Below are 11,545 nucleotides of genomic sequence, written 5' to 3'. Positions count from 1 at the left end.
GTTCATCTTGACATTCAAAGTGTTCTTGGTGTTTATCTTGACATTCATAGCATTCTTGCATGCATTCCTTGTTTTGATCCAAAAAGAAAAGAGAAAAACATGAAGATGATGTTTTAAATTTTTCTCTCTCATCATTAAAAATTCAAAAATCAAAAAAAAAAAATATCTTCCCCTTTTTCTCTCTTAAAATTTCGAAAATTAGATTTGACTTTTTCAAAAAATTTTAAAATCTAGTTGTTTTTTATGAGTCAAATCAAATTTTCAATTTAAAAATCTTATCTTTTTCAAAATCTTTTTCAAAAAAATCAAATCCCTTTCATTTTTCTTATTTATTTTCGAAAATTTTAAAAATATTTTTCAAAAATCTTTTTCTTATCTTTATCTCCTAATTTTCGAAAATAACATCATCAATTAATGTTTTGATTCAAAAATTTTAAGTTTTTTACTTGCTTGTTAAGAAAGATTCAAACTTTAAGTTCTAGAATCATATTTTATGATTTCTTGTGAATCATGTCATTAATTGTGATTTTAAAAATCAAATCTTTTTCAAAACTAATTTCAATCATATCTTTTCAAAAATATCTTTTTATCTTATCTTTTTCAAAATCATATCTTTTTCAAAAAATTTGATTTTAAAATATCTTTTCTAACTTCTTATCTTCTTATCTTTTCAAAATTGATTTTCAAATTTGTTTCAACTAACTAACTAACTTTTTGTTTGTTTTTTATCTTTTTCAAAACTACCTAACTAACTCTCTCTCTCTAATTTTCGAAAATATCTTCCCTCTTTTTCAAAAATTCTTTCTAATTAATTAATTATTTTAAATTTTTTATTTTAATTTTCGAAAAAAATTACTAACCTTTTTCAAAAACAATTTTCAAAAATCACTAACTCTTTTTCAAAAATTATTTTCGAAAATTCTCTTTCTCTCTCATCTTCTTCTTTTCTTCTACTCACACATGGACCTCTATACTGTGGTAAAAAGGACCCCTATTATTATTATCTTTCTGTCCCTCTTTTTCATATGAGCAGGAGCAAAGACAAGAATATTCTTGTTGAAGTAGATCCAGAACCTGAAAGGACTCTGAAGAGGAAACTAAGAGAAGCTAAATTACAACAATCTAGCAAGCACCTTTCAGAAATTTTCGAACAAGAAGAGGAGATGGCAGCCGAAAATAATAATAATACAAGGAGGATGCTTGGTGACTTTACTGCACCTAATTCCAATTTACATGGAAGAAGCATCTTCATTCCTGCCATTGGAGCAAACAATTTTGAGCTGAAACCTCAATTAGTTTCTCTGATGCAGCAGAACTGCAAGTTTCATGGACTTCCATCTGAAGATCCTTTTCAGTTCTTAACTGAATTCTTGCAGATCTGTGATACTATTAAGACTAATGGAGTAGATCCTGAAGTCTAGAGGCTCATGCTTTTCCCTTTTACTGTAAGAGATAGAGCTAGAGTATGGTTGGACTCTCAACCTAAGGATAGCCTGAACTCTTGGGATAAGCTGGTCAAGGCTTTCTTAGCCAAGTTCTTTCCTCCTCAAAAGCTGAGTAAGCTTAGAGTGGATGTTCAAACCTTCAGACAGAAAGAAGGTGAATCCCTCTATGAAGCTTGGGAGAGATACAAAGAACTGACCAAAAAGTGTCCTTCTGACATGCTTTCAGAATGGACCATCCTGGATATATTCTATGATGGTCTATCTGAATTGGCAAAATGTCATTGGATACTTCTGTAGGTGGATCCATTCACCTAAAGAAAACGCCTGCAGAAGCTCAAGAACTCATTGACATGGTTGCTAATAACCAGTTCATGTACACTTTTGAGAGGAATCCTGTGAGTAATGGGACGCCTATGAAGAAGGGAGTTCTTGAAATTGATACTCCGAATGCTATATTGGCTCAGAATAAAATATTGACTCATCAAGTCAATATGATTTCTCAGAGTCTGAATGGAATGCAAGCTGCATCCAACAGTACTCAAGAGGCATCTTCTGAAGAAGAAGCTTATGATCCTGAAAACCCTGCAATAGCAGAGGTGAATTACATGGGTGAACCTTATGGAAACACCTATAACCCCTCATGGAGAAATCACCCAAATCTCTCATGGAAGGATCAATAAAAGCCTCAACAAGGCTTTAATAATGGTGGAAGAAATAGGTTTAACAATAGTAAATCTTTTCCATCATCCACTCAGCAACAGATAGAGAACTCTAAACAAAATACCTTTAATTTAGCAAACTTAGTCTCTGATCTATCTAAGGCCACTGTAAGTTTCATGAATGAAACAAGGTCCTCCATTAGAAATTTGGAGGCACAAGTGGGCCAGCTGAGTAAAAGGATCACTGAAATCCCTCCTAGTACTCTCCCAAGCAATACAGAAGAAAATCCAAAAGGAGAGTGCAAGGCCATTGACATAGTCAACACAGCCGAACCTGGAGAGGAAGGGGAGGACATAAATCCCAGTGAGGAAGACCTCCTGGGACGTCTAGTGATCAATAAGGAGTTTCCCTTTGAGGCACCAAAGGAATCTAAAACTCATGTAGAGACCATAGAGATTCTATTGAACCTCCTTATGCCCTTCATGAGCTCTGATGAGTATTCTCCTTCTGAAGAAAATGAGGATACTACTGAAGAGCAAGTTGCCAAGTACCTTGGTGCAATCATGAAGCTGAATGCCAATTTATTTGGTAATGAGACTTGGGAAGATGAACCTCCTTTGTTCACCAATTAACTAAGTGATCTGGATCAACTGACGTTGCCTCAGAAGAAACAGGATCCTGGAAAGTTCGTAATACCTTGTACCATAGGCAACATGATCTTTGAAAAGGCTCTGTGTGACCTTGGTTTAGGGATAAACCTCATGCCCCTCTCTGTAATAGAGAAACTGAGAATCTATGGGGTGCAAGCTGCTAAAATCTCATTAGAGATGGCGGACAATTCAAGAAAACAGGCTTATGGACAAGTAGAGGACGTGTTAGTAAAGGTTGAAGGCCTTTACATCCCTGCTGATTTCATAGTCTTGGATACTGGGAAGAATGAGCATGAATTCATCATCCTTGGAAGACCCTTCCTAGCCATAGCAAGAGCTGTGATTGATGTTGACAGAAGTGAATTAGTCCTTCAATTGAATGGGGACTCCCTTGTGTTTACAACTCAAGGTTATCCTTCTATAAACATGGAGAGGAAGCATAAAAAGCTTCTCTCAAGACAGAGTCAACCAGAGCCCCCACAGTCAAACTCTAAGTTTGGTGTTGGGAGGCCACAACCAAACTCTAAGTTTGGTGTTGAACTCCTATATCCAAACTCTAAGTTTGGTGTTGGGGAGTCTCAACAATGCTCTGAACATCTGTGAGGCTCCATGAGAGCCCACTGTCAAGCTATTGACATTAAAGAAGCGCTTGTTGGGAGGCAACCCAATTTTTATTTATCTAATTCTATTTTTCTTGTTCTTTCATGTTTTATTAGGTTCATGATCATGTGGAGTCACAAAATAAATATAAAAATTGAAAACGGAATCAAAAACAGCAGAAGAAAAATCACACCCTGGAGGAAGACCTTACTGGCGTTTAAACGCCAGTAAGAAGCATCTGGCTGGCGTTCAATGCCAGAACAGAGCATGGTTCTGGCGCTAAACGCCCAAAATGGGCAGCATCTGGGCGTTTGAACGCCAGAATTGCACCCTGGAGAAGAGCTGGCGCTGAACGCCCAGAACAAGCATGGTTCTGGCGTTCAACGCCAGAAATGGGCAACAAATGGGCGTTCAACGCCCAAAACAAGCACCAATCTGGTGCTGAACGCTCAGAGTTGTGTGCAAGGGCATTTTGCATGCCTAATTTGGTGCAAGGTTGTAAATCCTTGAACACTTCAGGATCTGTGGACCCCACAGGATCCCCACCTACCTCCACTCACTTCTTCTCACCCCTCTTTCACACAATCCCATAAACACTCTTTCCCAAAACTCTTCACCAATCACCTCAATCTCTCTTCCCTATCACCACTTCACCACTCACATCCATCAACTCTTCCCCATAAACCTACCTCATAAACACCACCTACCTTAAAAATTCAAAATCAATTTCCCACCCAAACCCACCCTATATGGCCGAAACCTTACCCCCCTCCCTTCCCTATATAAAGCCCTCCATTCTTCTTCATTTTCACACAACACAACCCTCTCTTCCCCTTCTTGGCCGAAACACATCTCCCTCCTCTCCTCCATATTTTCTTCTTCTTCTTCATCTATTCTTTCTTCTCTTGCTCGAGGGCGAGCAATATTCTAAGTTTGGTGTGGTAAAAGCATAAGCTTTTTGTTTTTCCATTACCATTGATGGCACCTAAGACCGGAGAATCCTCTAGAAAAGGGAAAGGGAAGACAAAAGCTTCCACCTCCGAGTCATGGGAGATGGAAAGATTCATCTCCAAAGCTCATCAAGACCACTTCTATGATGTTGTGGCCAAGAAGAAGGTGATCCCCGAGGTCCCTTTCAAACTCAAGAGAAATGAGTATCCGAAGATCCGACATGAAATCCAAAGAAGAGGTTGGGAAGTTCTAACAAACCCCATCCAACAAGTCGGCATCCTAATGGTTCAAGAGTTCTATGCCAATGCATGGATCACTAGGAACCATGATCAAAGTAAGAACCCAAACCCAAAGAATTATATTACAATGGTTCAGGGAAATACTTAGATTTTAGTCCGAAAAATGTGAGGTTGGCGTTTAACTTGCCTATGATGCAAGGAGATGCACGCCCCTACACTAGAAGGGTCAACTTTAATCAAAGGTTGGACCAAGTCCTCATGGACATATGTGTGGAAGGAGCTCAATGGTAGATTGACTCCAAAGGCAAGCCGGTTCAACTAAGAAGATTGGACCTCAAGCCTGTGGCTAGAGGATGGTTAGAGTTCATCCAACGCTCCATCATCCCCACTAGCAACCGATCTGAGGTTACTGTGGATCGGGCCATCATGATTCATAGCACCATGATTGGAGAGGAAGTAGAAGTTCATGAAGTCATCTCCCTTGAACTCTACAAAATAGCCGAAAAGTCCTCCCCCATGGCAAGGCTAGCTTTTCCTCATCCCATCTATGTTACTCAGCTGGAGCTTCCATAGAAGGAGACATTCCCATTGAGGAAGAGAAGCCCATCACTAAGAAAAGGATGGAGCAAGCAAGAGAGCCCATTCATGGATCTCAAGAGACGCATGAAGCTCATCACCATAAGATCCCGGAGATGCCTCAAATGCATTTTCCTCCACAAAACAATTGGGAGCAAATCAACACCTCCCTAGGAGAATTAAGTTCCAACATGGGACAATTAAGGGTGGAACATCAAGAGCAATCCATCATCCTTCATGAAATAAGAGAAGATCAAAAAGCAATGAGGGAGGAGCAACAAAGACAAGGAAGAGACATAGAAGAGCTCAAGGACATCATTGGTTCCTCAAGAAGAAAACGCCACCATCACTAAGGTGGACTCATTCCTTGTTCTTACATTCTCTGTTTTTCGTTTTCTATGTTAAGTGCTTATCTATGTTTATGTCTTCATTACATGATCATTAGTAGTTAGTAACTATGCCTTAAAGTTATGAATGTCCTATGAATCCATCACCTCTCTTAAATAAAAAATGTTTTAATTCAAAAAGAACAAGAAGTACATGAGTTTTGAATTTATCCTTGAACTTAGTTTAATTATATTGATGTGGTGACAATGCTTCTTGTTTTCTGAATGAATGCTTGAACAGTGCATATGTCTTTTGAAGTTGCTGTTTATTAATGTTAAATATGTTGGCTCTTGAAAGAATGATGACAAGGAGACATGTTTTTTGATAATCTAAAAAATCATAAAAATGATTCTTGAAGCAAGAAAAAGCAGCAAAGAACAAAGCTTGCAGAAAAAAAAAAGAGAAGAAAAAATAGCGAAAAAAAATAGAAAGAAAAAGAAAAAGCAAGCAGAAAAAGTCAAAAGCTCTTATAACCAAGAGGCAAGAGCAAAAAAGCCAGTAACCCTTAAAACCAAAAGGCAAGGGTAATAAAAAGGATCCCAAGGCTTTGAGCATCAGTGGATAGGAGGGCCTAAAGGAATAAAATCCTGGCCTAAGCGGCTAAACCAAGCTGTCCCTAACCATGTGCTTGTGGCGTGAAGGTGTCAAGTGAAAACTTGAGACTGAGCGGTTAAAGTCAAGGTCCAAAGCAAAAGAAGAGTGTGCTTAAGAACCCTAGACACCTCTAATTGGGGACTTTAGCAAAGCTGAGTCACAATCTGAAAAGGTTCACCCAATTATGTGTCTGTGGCATTTATGTATCCAGTGGTAATACTGCAAAACAAAGTGCTTAGGGCCACGGCCAAGACTCATAAAATAGCTGTGTTCAAGAATGATCATACTGAACTAGGAGAATCAATAACACTATCTGAACTCTGAGTTCCTATAGATGCCAATCATTCTAAACTTCAATGGATAAAGTGAGATGCCAAAACTATTCAAGAGGCAAAAAGCTACAAGTCCCACTCATCTGATTGGAGCTATGTTTCATTGATAGTTTGGAATTTATAGTATATTCTCTTCTTTTTATCCTATTTGATTTTCAGTTTCTTGGGGACAAGCAGCAATTTAAGTTTGGTGTTGTGATGAGCGGATAATTTATACGCTTTTTGGCATTATTTTTAGTATGTTTTTAGTAGAATCTAGTTACTTTTAGGGATGTTTTCATTAGTTTTTATGTTAAATTCATATTTCTGGACTTTACTATGAGTTTGTGTGTTTTTCTGTGATTTCAGGTATTTTCTGGCTGAAATTGAGGGACTTGAGCAAAAATCAGATTCAGAGGTTGAAGAAGGACTGCCGATGTTGTTGGATTCTGACCTCCCTGCACTCAAAGTAGATTTTCTGGAGCAATATATCTCAAAATGGCGCGCTTCGAATTGCTTTGGAAAGTAGACATTCAGGGCTTTCCAGAAATGTATAATAGTCTATACTTTGGCCGAGTTTAGATGATGTAAAAGGGCGTTGAACGCCAGTTCTACGCTGCTGTCTGGAGTTAAACGCCAGAAACAAGTCACAAACCAGAGTTAAACGCCAGAAATACGTTACAACCTGGCGTTCAACTCCAGAAAGAGCCTCTACACGTGTAATATTCAAGCTCAGCCCAAGCACACACCAAGTGGCCCCCGGAAGTGGATTTATGCATCAATTACTTACTTCTGTAAACCCTAGTAACTAGTTTAGTATAAATAGGACTTTTTACTATTGTATTAGACATTTTATGATCTTCGGATCATCTTTGATCACGTTTTGGGGGCTGGCCATTTGGCCATGCCTGAACCTTTCACTTATGTATTTTCAACGGTAGAGTTTCTACACTCCATAGATTAAGGTGTGGAGCTCTGCTGTTCCTCAAAGATTAATGCAAAGTACTACTATTTTTCTATTCAATTCAACTTATTCTGCTTCTAAGATATTCATTCGCACTTCAACCTGAATGTGATGAATGTGAAATCATCATCATTCCATATGAACGCGTGCCTGACAACCACTTCCGTTCTACCTTAGATTGAATGAGTATCTCTTGGATCTCTTAATCAGAATCTTCGTGGTATAAGCTAGATTGATGGCGGCATTCATGAGAGTCCGGAAAGTCTAAACCTTGTCTGTGGTATTCCGAGTAGGACTCTGGGATTGAATGACTGTGACGAACTTCAAACTCGCGAGTGCTGGGCGTAGTGACAGACGCAAAAGGAGGGTGAATCCTATTCCAGTATGATCGAGAACCTCAGATGAATAGCCCTGCCGTGACAGAGCATTTGGACCATTTTTACAAGAGGATGGGATGTAGCCATTGACAATGGTGATGCCCTTACATAAAGCCATCCATGGAATAGAGTAAGATTGATTGGATGAAGACAGCAGGAAAGGAGAGGTTCAGAGGAACGAATGCATCTCTATACGCTTATCTGAAATTCTAACCAATGAATTACATAAGTATTTCTATCCTTAGTTTCTATCTATTTATTATTTATTTTCGAAAACTCCATAACTATTTTATATCCGCCTGACTGAGATTTACAAGGTGACCATAGCTTGCTTCATACCAACAATCTCCGTGGGATCGACCCTTACTCACGTAAGGTTTATTACTTCGACGACCCAGTGCACTTGCTGGTTAGTTGTATCGAAGTTGTGAATGAAAAACGATTTATTAAGACGTGCGTACAGAGTTTCTGGCGCCGTTGCCTAAGATCACAATTTCGTGCACCAGATATCCGCAGAGCTTCCTTGGTCGACCAGTTTTCGTTGGAGATTGGTATTGGCGAGTATAATAGTAATGACCACGGGGTCATCATGCACGCAGATGATGCCCGCGGCGTCTTCTTTGGTGAAGGCAATAGTGGGGAGGTCGGATGTCCGATCCCCTTCCCCGAGATGGTATACTTCTTTGAGATGTTTTTTTCGGGATGATTTGGAGATTCCTCCTCTTGCGAATCCTCCGTTGATCATATGAACGTGTCTTTCCGGGGTGTGAGGAGGTCATTCAGCTTGCCCCTCCTCTTCATCCTTTCTTCTATTTTTTGGCTCATCGGTTCTGTTGGCCAGGAATCGGTACAGTCTTCCTTCTCGAGCCAATTTTTCTATGACATTCTTCAAGTCGTAGCACTCGTTGGTGGGGTGTCCGTAGTGATTCACTTGAAAATCGTCTCTCAACAATTTCCTACCGGCAAGTGCACTAGTTCATCGTCAAGTAAAAACTCACAGTAGAGTGAGGTCGAATCCCACAGGGATTGGTAGATTGATCAATGTTAATTAGAGAATTGTGCTAGTTGAGTGAAATTAGATTTGGTTGAGATTGCAGAAAGTAAAATTGGAGGGAAACTTAAATTGCAAGAAATTAAATGACAAAATCTTAAAATGCTGGAAGTTAAATGAGAATGGAGATTAGCATGAAATTAAAGAGCAAAATGTAAAAGAATGGGCAAGATCAGAAATATGGGACTCATTGGGTTTCGGGAGATATTGAACTCTCCGGATAAAATCATTTTCATCTCTTCCTCAATCAATGCATTCATTGACATTGCTTGGTAATCTTAGATGATTGGATCCCAATGTCTTGGCTCACCAATCTCTCTAAGCATGAACAATTGCGCAATGTCTTGATTTAATTGCTCATGTGAAGAGTTGAAGTTCGGTCACTGACTATACCACACAAATTCATAGATCAAAGTATTGGTAGGATTACATGTCACTATATCCATCCAACCCCCAATCTAATCCAATGTGAGAAAGCAATTCTAGCATGAATTCTTCATCCGACTCTCAAGGATCCGAAGAATTCCAATTATGGATAGCTTCTCTCTCAAGACAACTTTCCAATTGAATGAAGACCGAAAGCTTTCTAACAAAAATCAAGAGAAAAGAAAGAAGAAGAAGATGAAAACTACTATTGATCCATTGAATTACAATAGAGCTCCATAACCCAATTAAAGGGGTTTAGTTATTCATAGCTCTCAAAATAGAAATATAAATTGAAAGATACATTGCTGAATTGAAAGAAATTAAAATGAACCGGAGTGAAAAGTGAAGTCAAAGTTCTTTCTAACTTAAATTCTAAGCTATTTATACACATTCTTCCCTTGATCTTCAATCTTTGAATTGGGCTTTTGGCCTTGATGGAATTGGGTTGAAGTTGCTCCAATTTGTTTCCCTTGCTGTTGAGAAGAGATTTGTTTGAATTGTGAATTCTGATGCTTCACGTTGGAGTCAACGTTTGATGGCCAACGTTGACTCAAACGCCATTTAGAAAAAAAACCTAAAAAACCAGATACTTTGCTGTCATTGGCGTTTGACTCAACATTGGAGGGCCAACGTTCTGCTTACCCACGCGTACGTGTGCTTCACGCTTAAGCGTGAAGTCTGTGATTTTGCTAATTCACGCGTACGTGTGCACCATGCTCACGTGTGAATTGCCCTTTTTCCCATCTACACGTATGCGTCACTGACGCGTATGCATCACTGACGCGTGCGCGTCGATTCACGTTTTTCAACTTCAAATTCTGGTCTCCTCGTCGCGGATGTTAGAGGCAACATTTGAGGCAATGTTTGACCTCAAACGTTTGTTTTTTACGCATACGCGTGACCCGCGCGTATTCGTAGATGGTCAATTTTGCCATTCCACGCATGCGCGTGACTTAAGCTTGCACGTGGATACAAAAATTTTGTTCTTTCACGCGTACGCGTCTACGACGCGTATGCGTCACTCAAAATTCATTTAGCTCCATAATTGAACTTTTTATCACAACGTTGGGGGTAATGTTGGATGTCCAACGCTCCCTCCAACGTGAGCATTAGTAAATCATGCAGAGACTTGCTCTGCCTCTCTTCGAACGTTGGAGGCAACGTCGGTGGTCCAACTTGGCCACCAATGTTGCTTCTTCTTCATCTTTTTCCAGGCTCCTTCTTCAACATTCCTCCATGCTTTCTTTCACCTATCATCAACCAATACATGCATCAAAGCCTTGATAAAGTCATGAGAATTCTCATCATTCTTAACACACAAGTAATTATAGCATAATTCTCATGAAATTGCATCAAATTAATCATAATTGGATGAATCTAGGTATGCACAAATTTCTACCCAATTTGCTTACTTATAACTCAAGAAAGTGCATAAAACCTATTAAAAATAAAGAAAAAGTCTAGTGAAACTAGCCTACGATGCCCTGGCATCACAACACCAAACATAAATCTTGCTTGTCCCTAATCAAGTACTGAATTATTAAGAGGAAAGAATGAAACAGAAGGGCATGTTCATATCAGCAAGTCGTTATTTTTAGTTAATAGGGTTTTATGCAGAAAATGTGGTAACTCACTTCTTGTTGATCTTTAGGCATAGAATGTCTCCTTCAAGCATCAATTTACACACTTCTATGACCTCTTATTATTCACTCATCCTTGGTAGTTGCTTTTCTTTATTTTCTTTTCCAGTAAACTTTAGCTCAGTGTCATGTGTTGTAGCAGTTTCTTAGCTTATTTGTACTCAACACATATTCACTACAGACACTTGGCTCACAATTCTTCTTAGGATATTGGTGCCCAGCACCTCTTTGGGCTACTAAATGTCTTGTAACTAGGTTGCTCTTGATAATGGACTTTCGGTTGATAATCCTGGGTTATTTAACCCAAGTTACCAAGTGTTAAAGCACTCCATAGTACCTAATCCTCCAAGCAGATCTTAGTACAGAGACACCACAGGCATATGTCCTAAGGTCCAAGCTATTGGTGTCTAGCCTTATTCTTTGCTTTCTTTTGTTTTTGCTGCCACTTTTGGCCATTCTTTTTTTCTTTCTTTTTGTTTATTTTTCTTTCATCCAAGGACTTTTATTTACTAAGATTCATAGACAGCATGCTAGTTTTCACTAGAAGAGGAACAATATATCCTTTATTCATTATAAGTGAGCTACTACACAATCAAACATACATACCACCACTTACTGTTATTTCACTTCTTGCTAAAAAAGAACTATTCCACTTCTTGTTCAAACATTTTTTT

The 11,545-nt window shown here is 38.8% G+C and overlaps 1 non-coding gene across 1 annotated transcript; it reads right to left on the bottom strand.

The window, feature by feature from the left end:
• Positions 1–1,559: 1,559 nt before the first annotated feature.
• LOC112760297 (small nucleolar RNA R71) lies at positions 1,560–1,667 on the bottom strand. The gene has a single exon (XR_003180745.1). It is a non-coding gene; the product is annotated as a small nucleolar RNA R71 (small nucleolar RNA).
• Positions 1,668–11,545: the final 9,878 nt, after the last annotated feature.

The sequence above is a fragment of the Arachis hypogaea genome, chromosome 16, assembly GCF_003086295.3.
Source record: "Arachis hypogaea cultivar Tifrunner chromosome 16, arahy.Tifrunner.gnm2.J5K5, whole genome shotgun sequence".
Classification (NCBI taxonomy): Eukaryota; Viridiplantae; Streptophyta; class Magnoliopsida; order Fabales; family Fabaceae; genus Arachis; species Arachis hypogaea.
This window is presented reverse-complemented; position numbering and strand designations above follow the sequence as displayed.